Source organism: Primulina eburnea, unplaced genomic scaffold, assembly GCF_022965805.1.
Source record: "Primulina eburnea isolate SZY01 unplaced genomic scaffold, ASM2296580v1 ctg973_ERROPOS1174311, whole genome shotgun sequence".
Lineage (NCBI taxonomy): Eukaryota > Viridiplantae > Streptophyta > Magnoliopsida > Lamiales > Gesneriaceae > Primulina > Primulina eburnea.
Genome location: NW_027331729.1, coordinates 85,869 through 105,780, shown reverse-complemented (window position 1 = coordinate 105,780; position 19,912 = coordinate 85,869). Strand labels below are relative to the sequence as shown.

Sequence of the window (19,912 nt, the reverse complement as noted above, 5' to 3'; positions counted from 1 at the left end):
TGGCCACACTCGAACTTGTGTCACAAGGGCAAATGGTTCCATTAGGTGAGAGATTGCTTCAGTTCAATAAAATCTGAATGTGATGATTTGACGGCAAATGTAAAGAACAAGTCTATTGTTAATTCAAATCAACCTTTGTTGCACATAAACAAGTCGTGAAGAACCAATTTCACTAAATTCCACAGCGACAAACAAAAGATGCAATAAATCTGAAAATTTTAGTTTCCGAAAAGGACACTCTGAGCATATGGGCGTGCATGTTTCACATAAATACTCAAGATCATGCCTATGTACACACGTAACGCCATTTTATTTAGGAAAACTAAAACCCAAGCTATGAATCTAAACAGATATAACTCAGACTGAAGCATTCCCGATAATTAAGAAAGGAATAGTCTGATGTAATGTGTACAGCCCATTAAAGAATCTCCAACCAATTTGGACCTACCTTGACGGTGTTGGTTATAAAAATACCTCGAGAACGTAGGGAGTTCAGCATCCTGCATTACTGAGTGTATTGTCTTCTCTACCGTTTAGCCACAACCTCTCAGATTCAATGGCTGCATCAAAGCTGACCTTCTTAATCCTCATAATAGTACTATATATCCCGAAAAATATAGCATGCAGAGGGAAGAAACTTGGAGTTTAAGGACGAGAATAAATTTACTCCAACTCACAAAGATTTCACAAGAAGACTCCAGAAAGTTGGATAAACATGGTAAAATATTATCCAAGGACTACTCTGGTTTCACAGCATATAATAACAAGGCAAAGTTTAGTTCAACAACGATACCGTTACCACCAAGCCAAGCACCAGCTGTGTCTCAGCCACCATCTCCAGGAAATGTAGACAGCTTCAGGCCCACAGCACCTGATCACAGCCCAGGAATTGGACATTCTTTACGAAAAATATAGGCTTAGAAAATTTGTGTCGTAAGTGCTGTGAATAGATATGCATGCATGTATATATTTTTTCTCATGCATTTGCTACCGCTTTCATTATCTTTCAGTTTGGATTATCTGTATTTCACCACCACGCATAAGCAAGTGCAAAGCGAAATTCATCTTTTCTAATTCAGATGGACATCAGATAGATATTGTTCATGTTCTACTATTTTACCAATGTATTTACTTCAGCTGTGACTAAGGTTCAGTTTGCGTTAGATTTGACCCCATTAGACATGAAATCACTAATTTTTCTTTTTTATTTAGGGTTTTGGAGGATTTCAAATAAATTTTGTAATAACACAAACAATATAAATGTAGAATATTATGTCAGAACTGGAGAGGTAGATCCTCGGTTTTATTGAATAATTAACTCAGTGCCAGGCTGGGCTTTAAAACTTGACAAAAAGCAATAAAAGGTGTTAAAACTGAACAATAACAGTCAAATGAATTGATAACCTGATAAACTGTCATGATCTTGTCCGAAGAATGTAATAAATCCCTAATGAGCGGACACTATAAAATATCAGCATCATATTTAAGGCATCATCAACGCAATTTGTTATTCTCGTGAACAACATAAAAGACATGAACACTGATAAAGGATCAAACATGAATCCAATAATTTATTTACCAAAATCAGATCAAAATCAACATCTATTCAATGCAAAATAATATCCACAAAATGTGAAGTTTGTTAAGTAAATAAACTCCATCATCTGAATGATGAAATGCTACTTGATATTAAGTCCAGGATCTGGTACGATAAGATTTAGGACATTTGCATGAGAAAATTGTTTCCTTTTGAAGGGAAACACATCATCTGAAGGAAAATTCTCCACACTCCAAAGTTAAAATTATTTTTCCTAGGAACTTGAATTTAATCCGTGCAGTAAATTCTCAATAAAAGCATTTGGTGAAAAGTAAAAGCCCATGAATTTGGAATCCTGCCTGGTAGCATATTTTCACATTTGACGAGACGCCATATTCCGTTCATGTTTTTAAAACAGCTCAAACCATTTTTGCCACTTCATGCATTTTGTTCTCCCTTCAACAACACATCTATAAATTTTAGCCGCAGTGAATGTAAGAAGGTAAAGAAAAGAGAAAAAGAAAATCAAACGATGCATAATAAAATCCAAAATCATTAAGATTCAAAAGGCACAGGAAGATCCGCTGTCTTGCCCGCAAGGGTCACTATCAAGTAACATTCTTTTAATTTGCACTAGGTGTACTGGTGTATTATATGGTTTACGATAATATTAAACTATTAACCATGATAGTGGTTTACAGGTTGACACAGTAGAGAAACAGATGGTCTCTCTTCTCTAAATATAGTATGGCTTCTTTCATTTCCACGGTCCAGTGGGCCAACTCAGGGAGATGGTTCCAAAACCCAAGGAACCAACCATGTTATGTCCTTTTTGAGGAATCTGTTTCTCAATTCCATGTTGGTGTAGAGTCAAAGAAAATGGAGGGTTGAGGTATCACCGTTTAAAGATCATCATTTGCTTCCTTTAACTTCTTTGAAATTCAACACCAAACAGTAACAAAGTAGCACATTTGACATAGTGCAACGGGCACTCAGGTTTGATGGCTCTGAAGTTTTGGTAAAATATTAATAGTTTCCATAATCGCAAATTTTGGTTATGACGAGATATTTGGTCAAACAACATTGGTCAAACTAAACCATCCTAGGAATAAAATAACAGTTTACTTTTCCCCTGGAGTTATTGAAACAAAGATTCTCAGGTTAATTACTATTCAACAAACATAAGCATACATGTCTGCCACCATTAGTGCCCTTAAATTGAATTACCATTATTGTTCCCATGCTGTATTTTTAGCACAATTAAGTCCAAAATAACATCTTCATACAAGTTTCATCATAAAAATGCAACAACATACATTTTCAGAAAAAGTTGTCCTGCAACAGATGACAGAAAAACTGCATCTTGAGATACTTTACCTACTTTTATAAAGGATGGTTTGCTTCAGTTTACGATTATCAGCATATGAACACAAATCACCGACAGAACCATTGATCTGTAAAAGCCCGACTATTCAGATTTTGGAGTTCCATTTATGCAAGATCATGAATAAACATACATGGACCAAACAACAAATACAAGTCAAAGTTTAACCACCAAATAGCATGGTATAACAGGAATAAACAAGGCCATTTTCTATGGTTATTAACAAAGTTTAATATTAGGAAACAGACACTTCATCACGGAGCAATTATATTGTGAATCGTGCATGTAGCATTAGAAAGTCTAGAAAATCACAAAAAATTGATGGTATAGCTCAAAGTGCTATTATATTATCATTGTTAATCTGAACTTATCAATTTAAAAGCTGAAAATTGCCATGAATAAAATTAAGCATAAAGCACAATACAGATGTGTTTGCTTGATTTTGTTGACCAAAATAACTTAAAGCTTTGCATATGAGCCGTCCACATAAAGGAGAAGACACGGCAAAGTGGCAAGTACACAGAATCCAAGCCTTTTTCAACCACATTTCCTGTTTTAAGCCCAATTGGGTCTCTTCTGGTATTTTATTAATCCAAGAAATCTAGATTTCCTGATCTTATTTACCAAAAAATATCATTCAACCACCACCTCAAATGTATAAAGAATAAAGCAACACTTGAACACAATGAAAGGCCGTTATATTCCAAGGTCTCAAGCTATAAACCTCATTTTATAAGACCTTACCAAAAATTTATAAATCATTTACCAGTGCATATAGATCTTTTTCCCTAATCGGCGGCGATATGATATTTATTTCATGCATGCACAGACAAATAATGACTTCTTTTAGTTATCTGTAGAAACATGTTCCATATTTAAAAATGTTCTAGGAGAAAGTTTCAAAACCAGACAGTGACAGTGAACAAAAGAGAGAAAAGAATAAGAAACCCAAGTGACCTGTTGGAGGAAATGAAGGCTATTAAATTTTAGCTGAAAAAGGATTGAAGAGCAAAACCACTCATGCACTTCAATTTTTTCGACAATCACACAAAATCACCACCTGTATGTTGCATGTGAATTAACCATGTGAAGCTCCTATCATATCATGATAACATAGAAAATAGTTCATAATTTTGACCTAATTAGAGCCAATTCCTAGCACTGGCCTCAAGTTTAACTTGTGAACAGTTGAAAGTGTTCAACTTAGATACAAGAATTCAACTCTTCTTCATCTTCTTTGGCAGTCAAAGTTTTCCTTCAGGGGTTCAAGAAAAGTGATGAAAGATAGACATAAATGATGAAAGCAGGTTAAAACTCTTTCAATTGAAAAGACACTTAACATGCAGAGAAACATCTAATTTTTATGAGATTGAAGTCCACAAAAGGTTAAACGATTAATGAGATGTATGAATGAATATATATATATATATAAGATAAAAATGAACCATGTTCGATCACGCTCTATTACCTATTTAAATGACTAAATCGTTTAAGAGATGAAAACTTAAACCGATAAAGGCGGGAAGTATTAAGAATTGATTGCCTTTAACAAGGAACACCGAAAAATATTAGAAGGTAAATTGAAAAGGTCAAGAATTATGAACCACACGTAGTAGGTCAACACTTAATGAATACAATTTATAATGGTAAAGATTATTACATGAGTAAACCCCCAAGACTATAAATACTACATAAGTTGTGAGTTGGAAATATTGTGTTTCAGAGCAAAATATCATCTTCCTGTCTTCTCGAAAAACAATAACAGCAAACACAGTCTCAAACAGAAACAAAGAATCATCATCCTTTTTCTTTCAATGGCTTGCATCCAGTATCTCCATATGTTCATATTTTTTATTGCATGTCTTGCCTGCCCAGAAATTCAGTTTACCGAGGGAAGGCAACTAAAAGATCTGATGAAGAATGAGTTTGGTGCTAACAAAAACCAGGAAGGGCTGCAAACTCATGCAACAAAACCCATCAACAGTAAGCAAATCCCAGAGAGAAAAAAGTGCAATCCACGTGTCACTGAACATAGACAAATTCTCCCACCAATGACACCATATCACAGTAATGAATTTGGCAGTTCAGATAAATCTCATTCGGATGATTTTCGACCCACAGCACCTGGAAATAGTCCAGGAGTCGGGCACTCTTTTACAGGAAAAAAGGACAGTGTGCAAGCAAAGGTGAAAAGTTATGAATCAGGTGTGAGACACAATGTCGCAGGAAGCACCGACAATTTTCGACCCACGGGACCAGGCCACAGTCCAGGGGTTGGTCATTATTACCAAAACATGAACAAGTGACCATGGGTTTAAAGAAATGTCCACATGCATGAATATTTATGGTATCTTGTAAATATTTTGTATTACCCAACCAAACCAAGGGCTCTATTTCCTTTGTCTTGTATGTTGAAATTTGTCACAGGTGAATTATGTACTTATGTGTACCTAAATAACTACTATATATCTATTGCAAGAAAATAAATGTAGCCTTTCTCTTCTCTCCATGCACATTTATCAGCCAGCCATGCATACGTGCCTCTGTGCATTTACTTTGTATGCAAACAACTAGACAATATGCACACATATAATCCTATGCTTAACTGCAATTAAGAAGCAGCATACAACTAGGCAAGATGAACTATGTATAAATATATGCTACGCCAATCGGTTAAATTAAACCCATCCAAGATATTTTGAAAAGCTATGGAAATTTCTGCTGCATATCAATAAGCTTTTGATTCTAAGAGAAAAGCTAGCAAACATCTCAGTCCTCCTTACCTACACCTATCACTACACATGATAACTGAAAACTCTTAGCACCTCAGGAATTATTCAAGCAATATTTGACTTAGATGTTTGACTAAATTTATTTTAAATGACTTAGTAACTCTTAAATTGAGGAGATGTTTTTGGAGTTCATAAGTTGTATTAAAAAGTAAGTTGTTAAAATGTTTGGATACAATAAGATAACATAACTTTTTTTTAACGGTTGCAAACAAATATTTTGGACATATTTTAGTACAATTAACATTGAATTTTGGGAGGACATAATTGGAATGTAATAAATTTGTGGGGATATTTTGATCATTTAAAATATTAAAATAAGTTAAGAATATCCATTTTTTTTAAAAAAAAATGATTTTTATAAGCTCTTTTTAAAAAACATTTTTTCAGAGCTAATAAAAACTCTCAAAAAGCATATAAGCTCAACCAAGTTTCCTCTTAATTTCAATATCTACATGCAGACCTTCTCAATGTAAGAGAGTCTCTCAAAAATCACAAGACCAAACATAAATACAAAAAAGAAAAAAGAAAATCGACTCCATGCTTTGAAGTGAAAACTATTTGCAAGCCATTATTTCACTTCAGTTGAGTAGTAAACTGAAACAGGAGTAGTATGAAAAAGAGTGGAGACAGTTCATTCACGAAAGTAATCATGAAGATTTATTCAACATTATGGCTCTTTTTCTTTTCCTCTTGTAACCAAATCTAAAAAATGACGACAAATTTGATGGGTTCGTACCTTAAGCAAATTTTTTAAAAAAAAACTAAGAATAGTCAAAACACGAGTGTCTTGATACTGAAAAAATTCTTCTTAAGTTACAGTCACATCCCCCAGATCCTCACTGCAAAAGTGATTGAACCATTAAAATAAAAAGATTCTGTTTTCCACTTTGTGGGATCTGAGTTTTATCGACAAAAAAAAATATTCTGTCCAAGAAACACAATAATTAAATTCAACAATTGAAAATCACCATATTGCGGTAAGAGAATTCATTATTAAACATCAAGATAAACTGTCAAACGTCAATGTTAGATATCTCACTTCAGTTAGATTAAGTTTTTTATACTTGTATATATGAATTTGGATAATTGTTCTCACTCAGCTAGCTTTTGGGTAGAGTTGAACACAAGTCCATAATCAACAAATTTTAAAGAGAGATAAAAGCAAAACCTGGGATAGCATTCCCAAATGGGGCAAGAACAATCCCCAACCCTAGGATCGAAAAAACAAAAGCAACCAGCCTGTCAACCACTCCAATAAGCCTTTTTTTATTTAAAAAAGCCAACTTTTCAATACGAAGAGCCAATTAACAGCTTTGTGCACTAACATATAGGTCGATATATAATTAAATTCAACAATTGAAAATCACCATATTGCGGTAAGAGAATTCATTATTAAACATCAAGATAAACTGTCAAACGTCAATGTTAGATATCTCACTTCAGTTAGATTAAGTTTTTTATACTTGTATATATGAATTTGGATAATTGTTCTCACTCAGCTAGCTTTTGGGTAGAGTTGAACACAAGTCCATAATCAACAAATTTTAAAGAGAGATAAAAGCAAAACCTGGGATAGCATTCCCAAATGGGGCAAGAACAATCCCCAACCCTAGGATCGAAAAAACAAAAGCAACCAGCCTGTCAACCACTCCAATAAGCCTTTTTTTATTTAAAAAAGCCAACTTTTCAATACGAAGAGCCAATTAACAGCTTTGTGCACTAACATATATGTGAGAGCCCAGCCCGTTAGCTAAAGCCCAGCCCATTTATAATAAGTAAAATAAAAAAAAAAAAAAAGAGATAAGAACAATCTCTCTCCCTCTTCATCGTCCGAAACCAGCGTTTGTTTTCTTTTTCAATTTCGAAATTTTGTTCGTCGATTGTGGCCGCTCCGTTTGTCTAAAAATTAAACTAAATACATATTCGGAATCCTCTCGACGATAGCTATCCATTGATACCAAAATTTCGCAGAAAACTCGCGACTCTCGGAAACCCGTCGGAGACCGCCGCTCGTTTTCGCCGGAAAAGTTGAAAGAAATCTCGGGTTATCCTAGGTGAAGCTTGAATCTGAAGTTTTGAGTAATATTCGAAATTTCAGAGGTATAATTATGATTTTACGGTTTCGAATTTTGGGGATTTTAATTCAATTGAGTTCCAATAATTAATATATATTGGATTATTGATTGTAGGTGATATATCGGAGCTAATTGGAGGTATTAACGAAATTTCAGAATTTAATTGGGAATAATTTCGAAAATTCAGAATTGTAAATTTGGGTTTTCGAATTTCAGTGTTCAATAATTAGAGGTTTGGATGCTATAGAATTGTCGCATATTACTTTTAGAAATATTAAAGCCTAAATTATGATTTTTGGAATTTTAGGCTAAATTAGTGAATATTGGAAAAATCAAATGGGAGTTGATATGAAATGTATTATTTGCCACAGGATTGGATTATTCGAGAAATCCTTAAGAAATTCAGTGGTAAATTAAGGGTTCAGTTGAGGTACGCATGAACTGTTTTATTATGACGTCTATAGTGATGTGAAATGACGTTAAGTATTATGTATGAGTTGTGGCGTGCTTTATGTGCTTTTGTGAATAACGTGATTGCATTCACGCATTTATTTGAGTTGATCTCATTAGTGCATAGCATTTCGAGCCTTGACTCCGTTGATTGCTATTGTTACTGATCTATCGAGTTGTAGCGTCATCGATGGAGTGGGTGGGTAGGATTAGCACTCCTGATGACTTGCATGAGGACTGAGCGGGTCGCACCCGTACCCTCGATGCTACGTGCATGGATGAGCGGCGGCATGATATTACGTTGCTGCAATCCTGGCACGGGTGGCCACTGTTACTGTTGTTGATGCGATTCATTTGGACTCCATTTTGGTATCCATTATTTCGTTGCTACCGACACGCATTGCATTACATTGCATTGCATCGCATTTTACTTGACTTTATTTCATGTCAGTTATATTTGTCGTAATATTACTGGTTCGTCGTACTGGGGCCCGACCCCTCGTTTCTTTTTATGCTGTGGTTGTTTTTGATGCCATAGCAGGTTATTCAAGAGGATTTGACGCGTCTGGTGGAGCGTCAGGTAGTGGTGCCCAGTCGTCGAGTCGTGGTTGAGAGTTCCCAGATATATATATATATACTATATTATGGAGTCATACATTTACCGGGGAGATGCCCCGTGTAGCTGTACTGTTATTTTTACGATGTTTTGAATTGATAGTTGTGTGATCAAGCCTTGCCGGCTCTGCATGTGTTTAGTCCTGGCCAGTGCGGCTATAGATTTGTGAATTGATGTTATGACTTTATTTCGAGTATATAAATGTTGTTGTGATATTTTGATATTTTTGGGATGTCCTATTTACGAATAGGTCATGCCGAAATTTCTGTAGGCCCAAAATGAGAAAATTTTAATCGCTTTCGCTGTTTACATTAATAAATCCTGGTTGTTTGGTCATTAAATATTAATCAGGAGCACGGGCCCCCACAGTTGGTATCAGAGCGTAACTGGGATATGCTCGAATTAGGGTCTAGGGCACTTGAGTCTAGACACAAATAACATGATTGTGCATGTGTTTGACTATTTGCTCTTATTTGAATTATTTGGTGTGATTTGATTGAATTTACCTGCATTAGAATGACTAGCTGATTAGGCATGGTATGTAGTTTAAAAAAAAAAAAAAAAAAAAAATTGCCTATAAATTTCTTTTACCTGTTATCTGCCTGTGGATTTAATCCTCGTGTCTTGTAGAATGGCACCTGGAGGAAGAGGTAGAAAAGGAAAAGAAATAGCACAAGAATCTGAGGCGCAAAATGTTCGAGGACTTGCAGATATCATTAGAGGTAGACGTGGTCGACCTCGAGGACAAGTCGCTCAAAATGTTGAAGAAGAAGTTAACCAAGAACCTCCTCGACTTGAAAGACCTGGAGCTAGACAGGTAGCGATTGAGCAAGAAGTGGAACAGTTGACACAGAAAGTTGGAGGAATGCAGTTAATAATTTCTCAGTTTCAAGAATTACGTCCTCCAAAATTCTTTGGCAACGAGAGCGGAGAAAAAGCATCAAGCTGGCTGAAAAGTATAAATCATCTATTTAATTTGTTGGAGTATTCCCAAGATATTAAATTGAAGCTTGCCATCTACCAACTTAAAGATCGAGCACAACTCTGGTGGGAAGCCACAGAAGAAGCAATGAAGGACTCTGGTGAAAGTATTACTTGGGATGCTTTTCGTGCTCACTTTACCCAGGAATATGCACCGCCATCATATTATGCTGCTAAAGAAGAAGAGTTCAATCAGTTGGTACAGGGCAACAAATCAGTGGTGGAATATGCTTCACAGTTTTCTGCTCTTTTGCCCTATGTTCCACATGTTGCCAGGAATGATCAGGCTAAACTATCACGTTTTCTGCATGGGTTGCAGCGGACTGTTCATACGTTGGTGATGACTGGATCGCCTAATACGTATATTCAAGCAGTGGAAAAGGCGAAGAAAATTGAAGCAAGTTTGCTTAGAGGAGATCCCCATCCAGGTCCATCATCTGTTTCTCAGGGATCTGGGAGTAATATGTCAATGCCAGTGGATTTACCTCCATATCAGCCTGTACAGTCATACCAACAACCCAAACAGCAGAGGTACAAGGCAAAAGGAAAGCAATTCAAGAAGAAGTCTCAATCCAGCTCCTCCAGTTCAGGCAGTGCACGAGGGGGAGGTTCTGTTGGGTCGTCTAGCACTGTGCATTGTGACCGATGTGGTGGTCGACATTTTAGTTCCCAATGTGTAGGAGTTCAGGGGTCTTGTTACGTTTGTGGTCAAGTTGGACATTTCGCCAGAGTATGTCCTAATGCACAAAGACAGCAATTTCAGCCACAACAGTCTGGACAAGTTCCCCGAGTACCAGCTTTCCAGCCACATGCTCCTGCACAGTCATTTCAGCAATCTGGTTATCCACCGCCTAGAGGTCCTCCTCAGCAACAAATTACAGTGCCACAGCAGGCTAGAGTCCATGCATTGACTCAAGACCAGGCTCAGGATGCACCAGGAGGAGTGATTGCAGGTATTTGCTATGTTTTTGACTATCCTGCACGCATATTGATAGACACAGGAGCATCTCATTCATTTTTATCTGCCGCATTTGTTGATGAGCATGAGATTGCTACTATTCCTTTGTTGGATACTGTGTCAGTTGCTACTCCTGCCGGTGTATACTTGATGTCCCATGAGATAGTTTTGAACTGTGTGATTAGATTTGAGGATAATATTATGATAACTAATCTAATCAAATTAGCTATGTCTGATTTCGACTGTATCCTCGGTATGGATATATTGACGAATTATCGAGCTACTGTGGATTGTTTCCATGGAGTTGTCAGATTTAGACCGTATTATGGCAGCAAATGGAATTTTTATGGTTATGATTCACAGTCTCGAATTCCATTAGTATCTGCAATGGAAATGTTCAGGTTGTTGTCAATCGGCAATGAAGGATTTTTTGATCTATGCTCTTGATGCAACACGGGAAGAACGATTGAAAGTTTCAGACATTCCCGTTGTCAAGGATTTTCCAGATGTATTTCCTGATGAGATTCCAGGTTTTCCGCCTCAAAGGGAAATAGATCTTAGCATTGAATTAATGCCAGGGACAAATCCTATTTCTAGAGCACCATATCGTTTAGCTCCAACAGAATTGAAAGAACTCAAGGAACAGCTACAAGATTTACTGGAGAAAGGCTATATCAGGCCCAGTATGTCACCTTGGGGAGCTCCAGTATTGTTTGTAAAGAAGAAAGACGGAACGATGAGAATGTGCGTCGATTATCGGCAGTTGAACCGGGCTACTGTGAAGAATAAGTATCCTCTGCCGCGTATTGACGACTTGTTTGATCAGTTGCAGGGTACTTCTGTGTATTCCAAGATTGATCTTCGTTCCGGATACCATCAGCTCAGAGTCCGAGAGGAAGATGTTCCTAAAACAGCATTTCGGACACGTTATGGACACTATGAATTCCTAGTCGTGCCGTTTGGTTTGACTAATGCTCCAGCGGTTTTTATGGATTTAATGAATCGTGTATTCCGGGAATTCATAGATAAATTTGTTATCGTTTTCATTGATGACATCTTGATTTATTCTAAGTCAAAAACAGAGCACAAAGAACATTTGAAATTAGTTCTCCAAACACTCAGAGAAGCGCAATTGTACGCCAAATTTTCTAAGTGTGAGTTCTGGTTGGACAGAGTTTTATTTTTAGGCCATGTTATATCTGCACAAGGAGTATCTGTTGATCCTAATAAAGTTGAAGCTGTTATCAATTGGCCTAAACCAACCAATGTGTCTGAGATTCGAAGCTTTTTGGGATTAGCTGGGTACTATAGGCGTTTCATTGAAGGATTTTCTAGAATAGCTAGACCTATGACCCAGTTGACACAGAAAGATCGACGTTTTGTATGGACTGCAGAATGTGAGTCTAGTTTTCGGACTTTAAAAGAAAAGTTGACCACATCTCCAGTGCTAGCTTTGCCTTCAGGCTCAGGTGGATTTGTTGTCTGTACAGATGCTTCTTTAAATGGACTGGGTTGTGTTTTGATGCAAAATGGGCGAGTGATTGCGTATGCTTCTCGTCAATTGAAGTCACATGAGACTCGATATCCAGTTCATGATTTGGAGTTAGCTGCCATTGTGTTTGCATTGAAGATATGGCGTCATTATTTGTACGGAGAACAGTTTGTGATTTATTCTGATCACAAGAGTCTGAAGTATCTTTTTACACAGTCTGACTTGAACATGAGACAGCGTCGATGGTTGGAATTACTTAAAGACTTCGATTGTGAGATTCAGTACCAGCCAGGGCGAATGAATCAAGTTGCAGATGCTCTGAGCAGAAAGGTTCAGCCTAAAATGTTGACATCTTTGACTATTTCAAAGATTCATGAGCATTTGGGAACTTCAGGATGGACTTATCAGTCTAAGGGCGACTACTTTATAGTTTCATCTATACAAGTTGAACCACAAATTGTTTCTAAAATCAAAGCAGCACAGAGAACTGATCCGCATGTTCATAGATTGAAAGAATTGACTCAGACAGGTCAATCAGAAAAGTTCAGTGTTGCTTCAGATGGATGTCTGCGCTATCAAGGTAGACTTGTGGTTCCGAATTTGATAGATTTGAAAGAATCTATACTTCGTGAAGCTCATTGTAGTCGACACAGTGTTCATCCTGGAATGAGAAAGATGTATCATATCTTGAAATCTCATTACTGGTGGGAAGGTATGAAGAAAGAGATTTCTGATTTTGTGGCTAGATGTTTGACGTGCCAACAGGTTAAAGCTGAGAGAATGAGACCTGGTGGTATGTTACATAGTCTTGAAGTACCACAGTGGAATTGGGAGCACATTGCTATGGATTTTGTGACACACCTACCTCGTTCTAATCGTGGTTGTGATGCGATTTGGGTGATTGTTGATAGATTGTCTAAATCAGCCCACTTTATTCCTTATGATCGTACTTGTACTTATAAGAAAATGGCGAAAATGTACATCGATCATGTGGTGAGATTGCATGGTGTGCCCGTAACCATAGTATCAGATCGTGATCCCAGGTTTGCTTCGAAGTTTTGGGGTAGTTTGCAATCAGCATTGGGTTCAAAGCTGGCGATGAGTACTGCATATCACCCACAGACAGATGGTCAGTCTGAAAGGACCATTCAGACACTCGAGGATATGTTGCGAGCAGTCGTGATGGATTTCAGGGGTGGTTGGCAGGAATCATTGTCACTTGTTGAGTTCTCTTACAATAACAGCTTCCAAGCAACCATCGGAATGGCACCATTTGAAGCTTTGTACGGTAGAAAGTGTAGATCTCCGATATGCTGGGAAGATGTAGGAGAAAGACAAATGTCAATGCCAGAATTTATTCAAGAAATGAAAGAGAAGGTTGAAATGATCAGGAAAAGAATGAAAGCAGCTCAGGATCGTCAAGCCAGTTATGCTAATAAAAGGCGTAGGCCTTTAGAATTTCAGGTTGGCGATCAGGTTTTCTTGAAAGTATCACCGTTTCGTGGTACTATGAGATTTGGGCGCAAAGGGAAACTAGCTCCGCGTTATATTGGTCCATATGCGATTGTTGAGAGGATTGGCACTTTGGCTTATCGTTTGGACTTACCGCAGAGTTTGTCTGCGATACATGATGTGTTTCATGTATCTATGTTACGAAAGTATGAGCCAGATCCTTCTCATGTCTTGAGGACTGATGAGGTGGAGTTGGATAGTTCCCTTAGCTATGTTGAACATCCAGTGCAAATCCTTGATCGCAAAGAGAAGCAACTGAGGAATAAGACGATTCCACTGGTTATGGTGCAGTGGAGTAGACATGGGAGAGAAGAAGCTACATGGGAATTAGAGGCTAAGATGCGTCAGGAATGGCCTCATTTGTTTGAAAATGTAATAAATTATTCCATGTATTCTGATTTCCCAATGTACTATCAGTGGTAAATGTTTATAAACCACTTTTGTATAAATGTTATGTATGCTAGATTTCGAGGACGAAATCTTTTATTAGTAGGGGAGAATGTGAGAGCCCAGCCCGTTAGCTAAAGCCCAGCCCATTTATAATAAGTTAAATAAAAAAAAAAAAAAAAAAGAGATAAGAACAATCTCTCTCCCTCTTCATCGTCCGAAACCAGCGTTTGTTTTCTTTTTCAATTTCGAAATTTTGTTCGTCGATTGTGGCCGCTCCGTTTGTCTAAAAATTAAACTAAATACATATTCGGAATCCTCTCGACGATAGCTATCCATTGATACCAAAATTTCGCAGAAAACTCGCGACTCTCGGAAACCCGTCGGAGACCGCCGCTCGTTTTCGCCGGAAAAGTTGAAAGAAATCTCGGGTTATCCTAGGTGAAGCTTGAATCTGAAGTTTTGAGTAATATTCGAAATTTCAGAGGTATAATTATGATTTTACGGTTTCGAATTTTGGGGATTTTAATTCAATTGAGTTCCAATAATTAATATATATTGGATTATTGATTGTAGGTGATATATCGGAGCTAATTGGAGGTATTAACGAAATTTCAGAATTTAATTGGGAATAATTTCGAAAATTCAGAATTGTAAATTTGGGTTTTCGAATTTCAGTGTTCAATAATTAGAGGTTTGGATGCTATAGAATTGTCGCATATTACTTTTAGAAATATTAAAGCCTAAATTATGATTTTTGGAATTTTAGGCTAAATTAGTGAATATTGGAAAAATCAAATGGGAGTTGATATGAAATGTATTATTTGCCACAGGATTGGATTATTCGAGAAATCCTTAAGAAATTCAGTGGTAAATTAAGGGTTCAGTTGAGGTACGCATGAACTGTTTTATTATGACGTCTATAGTGATGTGAAATGACGTTAAGTATTATGTATGAGTTGTGGCGTGCTTTATGTGCTTTTGTGAATAACGTGATTGCATTCACGCATTTATTTGAGTTGATCTCATTAGTGCATAGCATTTCGAGCCTTGACTCCGTTGATTGCTATTGTTACTGATCTATCGAGTTGTAGCGTCATCGATGGAGTGGGTGGGTAGGATTAGCACTCCTGATGACTTGCATGAGGACTGAGCGGGTCGCACCCGTACCCTCGATGCTACGTGCATGGATGAGCGGCGGCATGATATTACGTTGCTGCAATCCTGGCACGGGTGGCCACTGTTACTGTTGTTGATGCGATTCATTTGGACTCCATTTTGGTATCCATTATTTCGTTGCTACCGACACGCATTGCATTACATTGCATTGCATCGCATTTTACTTGACTTTATTTCATGTCAGTTATATTTGTCGTAATATTACTGGTTCGTCGTACTGGGGCCCGACCCCTCGTTTCTTTTTATGCTGTGGTTGTTTTTGATGCCATAGCAGGTTATTCAGGAGGATTTGACGCGTCTGGTGGAGCGTCAGGTAGTGGTGCCCAGTCGTCGAGTCGTGGTTGAGAGTTCCCAGATATATATATATACTATATTATGGAGTCATACATTTACCGGGGAGATGCCCCGTGTAGCTGTACTGTTATTTTTACGATGTTTTGAATTGATAGTTGTGTGATCAAGCCTTGCCGGCTCTGCATGTGTTTAGTCCTGGCCAGTGCGGCTATAGGTTTGTGAATTGATGTTATGACTTTATTTCGAGTATATAAATGTTGTTGTGATATTTTGATATTTTTGGGATGTCCTATTTACGAATAGGTCATGCCGAAATTTCTGTAGGCCCAAAATGAGAAAATTTTAATCGCTTTCGCTGTTTACATTAATAAATCCTGGTTGTTTGGTCATTAAATATTAATCAGGAGCACGGGCCCCCACAATATAGGTCGATATCACACGCACATGCAAGCCATAAATTTCGAATTTAACGATATTTTTTTTACAAATCCATTGGCCTTGAAAACTAAATTCAACAAAATTATACAATAGATACAGGATAAATCGATCGTCTCACCTTGGAAACTGAGTCCGAATTTGTTGAACGAAACCTTTGAAAAGTCTTTTTTTTTTATTTTGAATTTAATTGTCTATCCTCGGTCCTCCATTGCTTTGGTAAGAAAGGTCCACACCCGTCCCTTCTATGCGAGGAGATTCTGCAGTAATTTTGACTGGTACTAGTTAATTACAAATTAAATATTGCCAGCCGCAAACGTGCGAATCTTGAAGAATCTCGTCCTTTTGTTCGAGTTGTCCTGTGGATTCCTCAAACGCTTTAGGGTGATCATCATGTTGAGGTATGTATTTTTCAAATAAATTCAAACCCAAATGCCCAAATTTTTAGGTTACGGTTAGTCTATTATGGTTTCTTAAGTAAAACTAGATATGACTTGATGTTATCGTGGTGAATCGGGTGAGGTAGGCCGGGGCAATCCACGGGATTTAATAAGAGTTTTTTTAGGAAAAATGAGCAAGGAATATGGCTTCAACTTATAATCTGTAGATAAGGGAAAGAACTCGTGAATAGCTATCGGAGGGGTGTCTGACGTGGCCATTCCGATGCTTAAGTCAGCAGGTTGAATGTCTAAATCCTCTTAAATGAAATACATACCTTTTATTTATAGAAAAAAAATGGTACGTACCTTGTTTTCATGCATACATGTCACTTGTAATCTTAGATGTTGACTTCCTATCACGCTGTCTTACTTTTCCATCATGTCACATCAGTAAGATCTTGTCAGCAACGCTTATCGAGGTAAGATTTTACCTACCATCGCACTCGAGTGAGATGCGCTTCTCGAGGTAGCTCAGGTAGAAATTTCCCGAGAACCTGCATGAAAACCCGGGCTCCTGTTTGCCCGGGGAGAAAATGTCTTGGGCGTCTCCTTGCCCGGCTGCTGAAGAAAGCATTCTGCACATTGACTCTGATTTTGGCTATTCATTTAATATCTCGGGTCATCCATGACTCGTACTCTTATAAATGTATCGTGGCTCATGCTCTCTTAGGTTTAAATTTTGTGAGTGATGTAGCTACCCAGAATAATGCCGCGACTTTTTTTTAAGAATAAGAAGTCCTTTTTCGCCCGTTGAATCAACCAGTGACTACTACTGTGAATGACTGCTCTATTTGCGAATGGTCGCGTAATTTATGTTGATTGGAACTATAGAATGGCAAGAATCTCATCGGAAAGAAAGTCGCCGGAGTAATTTTAATTATTCAATATTTTTGTTTACTATATTTAACTTTTTTGTTCACGATCAAAGTACGTATTGGTATTTTAGGCTTACAGCATTATCATTATATTAGACGCTATATGCATGATCGTATTTTTTTATGAATGGTGTACCTTACTAAATAAAGTAGAGTATTTACATTTAATATTGAAATACTTTTCTTGTATTATAGTAAATAGTGTCCTTCTGAACGTGTTGCGTGCTTAAACGAGTTGGAATAGTTATTCAAACGTGATTTTTTAAATTTTCAAATTAATTTTTTTTTTTAATTTTTTTGGTTAGGAATGATATAATACCCTAAAAATTATTTAAAATATAGATAAATATATGATTGAATTTTAAAATGTAGATAAATATATGACTAAAAGATTTAAAAAGAAATGTCGTTTAAGGACAATTAAAAAAAATCATCAATAAAGCTGTATAATGAGGGTATAATTATAATTTTAAATAAAGTTTGACCAAATAAATTAGAAGTTAGTCATAGAGTGGGATAAGGAATGTGGAATTTTCATTCGAGGAAATGGATCAAATTAATTATGTCAAAATTGCCTCAAGTTATAGGATCCAGTGTCAAATTAAGTCATCTTACAAGATCAATTTTACAATTTTCTCGGATTCTTGGTCTCCAACTTGCCCATTTTTCTATATTTTTAGGCCGCGTAAGCATCTTCAACACCATGGCCAACTGAGCGAGCAATTCCAACACGGTCTCCGGCCAAAAAGAACTAAAACCAAAAGGAAAAGGGAAAGAAAAAAAAACAAGTTAGTGCACGGAAACCATATTATAAATAAGTATGGCACAAAAAGCTAAAACAACGCAATTTACAAGACTAATTTTGTAACTTTTTTCTTAGAAAGAAAGCATCTCAGATTTAGTCTACAGTGGAGAACAAAAGGGAAATCAACATTTTTGCTCTTATAATTTGCACGTTTTTTTTCATTTTTTTTTTCTTTTTATCGATTAATTCACGATTTAGTCCACTACATTGCACTATTTTTTTTTTTAATTTTAACCTTCTTTCACCGGAGTGCGGACATGGTATATATCAGACACGTCAACAATGTCTAGGGCTAGCTATATCATAATTTTTCATTGTCACGACAATATTTCGATGAACATTAATTTGAATCTTGAAAATTTCAGTATTATTTGAATGGTTTTTTGTAATTTTATATCTTACAAATTAAATAAATAACAAAGGAAAAAAATAAATAAATTACATGATCCGACTTGAGAATATTTGAACAATACTTAATAAGTAATAAAGTCTTAAAATGAAATGTCGACCCAACTTTAAGAGTTTATTTAGATTAATATTGAAATTTGAGTAGATATATAATTGTTGAATAATTAAATAAAGAAATATGATGCCAAAAATACATAAATATATGATTAAATGCCAGAAATTTGATGGTGCTACTATATCTCTACGATCAATTACCAAAATCTGACTAATTTCATATAAGATTCACATTCACATAAAAATGATGTGTGATCAAATATGGGTATTTTTATATTATTTTTTCCAGTGGTGGTAACGCCAGTGTAGGGTGTTAGGACCCTTAAATGCAAGTGTGGGTGATCGGATTAATGGCGGCCGCTCATTGTACTAATCATTACATAATATTAGTGTCGGGAGAGAATCTGCTGCATGTCGAAATTAGAATCAAAATGCATTATTTTCGTCCTTTCAAAATACAATAATAAATAAATAAATGCATTAATATTCGGTATTTCTTTATTTCGACAGAAGAGGTATTCATGCGTAATTGGTATTCCACTCGTTTCCATAATTATTTATAATTCTTTACCGGGTTTGAATTTTTATCAGATACAAATATCAAATAATCTAAAAAAAAAGGCGCATGTCAAAGTTTAGGGTCTAGAAATTCCTATTATTAGTTAATTACTATGCATCTTTTCTAAAGAAAAATTACATTTGTGGTCTTGAAATTTGTACTTTTTAATTTTTGATTATGTTAACATTGAATTTGTATCTTTAGTCATATAACTTGTATGTTTTTTTTTCATTTTTTGACCGGAGTCCATCATATACCAAAAATAACGGCTCGTTGATGTTGATATGGATTTTTGAAAGGAAAATTAATCACACATATGTTATGATTTTTTTTATAATATTATGTGACATTTGGGATTTGTTCATTTTCTTTTAGTTTATTTATGGTTGGAAAATTAGTATCATGAAATATGCAATTTTCATTCAAAAAATCCATGTCAGCATTTGCAGCCACCGCCGCATAAACAATTTTCGATGAACATGCTGGAATATGGTAAAAAAAAAACTAGTAATGAAAAAGAACACATTATATTAAAAATACATATTCGCCATTAACATGATAAAAAACAGAAAAAGTACATATTACATGACTAAAAATGTAATTTTCTCATTTTTTTTTTAGATAGAAAAGGATTTGGGTCATTGTTTAACCACGTTGAACTAAATTTCTTTGTCGAAAC

General features: G+C 36.2%; 2 long non-coding RNA genes across 2 annotated transcripts; one reads left to right on the top strand and one right to left on the bottom strand.

Annotated features, from left to right (window-relative positions):
* Positions 1-235: 235 nt before the first annotated feature.
* On the bottom strand, positions 236-16,335 carry LOC140822606 (uncharacterized). Its single transcript, XR_012116008.1, has 3 exons — positions 16,214-16,335; positions 794-871; positions 236-560 (listed from the first exon to the last, which is right to left on the bottom strand). It is a non-coding gene; the product is annotated as an uncharacterized lncRNA (long non-coding RNA).
* Positions 7,524-9,401, top strand: LOC140822617 (uncharacterized). Its single transcript, XR_012116011.1, has 3 exons — positions 7,524-7,813; positions 7,903-7,926; positions 8,160-9,401. It is a non-coding gene; the product is annotated as an uncharacterized lncRNA (long non-coding RNA).
* Positions 16,336-19,912: the final 3,577 nt, after the last annotated feature.